A 1286-nucleotide genomic window follows, 5' to 3' on the forward strand; every position below is an offset into this window, starting at 1 on the left:
TGTCATTTGCTCAAAAAAAACCCCACCATTCAAAAGCCATGCAGTACCCTTTAAGAGGTATTGGTCTGTGGATATATAAAAGGAGTTGCTGTTCTGCTGCAGGTTTGCAGTCCAAACACATCTTAATAAAATCCTATTTTAAATTGCAATTTAAAAATTTAAGTTAAAGCAACAGTAGAACCTCGCACATTGAATTATACACTATGCTTAGTAGCCTGAAATGTTGGGGAAATGTCTTTGATTATGATATATCTATTAGGTGGGTTGAATTAGTAGTGTCATGTCAGATAACTAAAAATTAGTAGTGACCTCCATCCTCCTCTCTATTTGGTGATGTGTTCAGGCTCTTTCTGTGTGTGAAGAGCAAATTTGCTTGCTTCTAATTGGCGCCTGAGCCTTTCCCAGCATGCCGCCTTCCACGTTCACCTGCTGATTTCTGCAGAGCCAGCCGCTGTTAAAGCTACAGGCGCAGGGCTACAACCACACACACCCCTCCCGGTTTGTTAGCAATCCTTGAATAAAATAAGGGGCAAACTCTCCATGCGCACCTACAACTGCAAAACTCAGCAGAACTGATGGGAAGGTCTGGAAGGCAGAAAATAGATGTTTCACTCCGAAAATGCAGCCTTCCACCGGAAGCCTTGAGGGCCGCCCTCGGGCGCCCTTGCGTCACAGCCGCGCACGGCCGGAGACGTGGAAATTTTGCGCATTGCTGCGCCCGCGGCTGGTTCTTGCAGTCTCGCGCCGTGGGACGCCCTGCGCCAAAGCCGTTTCTGCCAGGCTGGTGCGATCTGCCGTGCAGGCAGGAGGGGGCGCGCGAGGGACAGCTCCGGTTGGGCACTGGGCATCTCCCCGGTTTCAGCTGGGAAGGCTGCGAAGCCATCGCCGCTGGGCTCTTTGTTGTCGTCCCCATTTCTGATACGCCGGACCGCAGAGCCGGGTTCAGAGGCGGCTTAACGGGCGACGGGTGGGAAGGGGCCGTCGGCTGGGGCTGGAGAAAGAGGCTTTCGGATGCCAGCCCGGTGGGAATGGAGAGAAGGCGAGAGCGGCCGGTGCCGGCGAGCTTTGCGTCCCGGCTTGCCCAAGCTCCCGCGGAGTGACGCTTGGGGTCGTGGGGCTGTCCTCGGCTGTGAACCGATAGGCAGCAGGGCGAGCCAGGCCTTCCAGATGGAGCGTCGCTGCTTTCCGCTTGTGAAGGTAGGGGTCACCTTGAAGATGCCGCATCCTCGGCCGGGGGGTGGGTGGGCTTAAATCGGTTTTCGCTCCCCCCCCCCTCCCTCCCTCCC

The 1286-nt window shown here is 55.2% G+C and overlaps 1 protein-coding gene across 1 annotated transcript in view; it reads left to right on the plus strand.

The window, feature by feature from the left end:
• Positions 1-991: 991 nt before the first annotated feature.
• SLC35E4 (solute carrier family 35 member E4) overlaps positions 992-1286 on the plus strand; it is a 12866-nt gene continuing 12571 nt past the window's right edge. Inside the window, exon 1 of the mRNA XM_015406025.1 lies at positions 992-1197. The gene's annotated coding sequence lies outside the window, so the exon portion shown is untranslated. The remainder of the gene's footprint in view (positions 1198-1286) is intronic.

The sequence above is a fragment of the Gekko japonicus genome, unplaced genomic scaffold, assembly GCF_001447785.1.
Source record: "Gekko japonicus isolate JY-2015 unplaced genomic scaffold, Gekko_japonicus_V1.1 scaffold431, whole genome shotgun sequence".
Lineage (NCBI taxonomy): Eukaryota > Metazoa > Chordata > Lepidosauria > Squamata > Gekkonidae > Gekko > Gekko japonicus.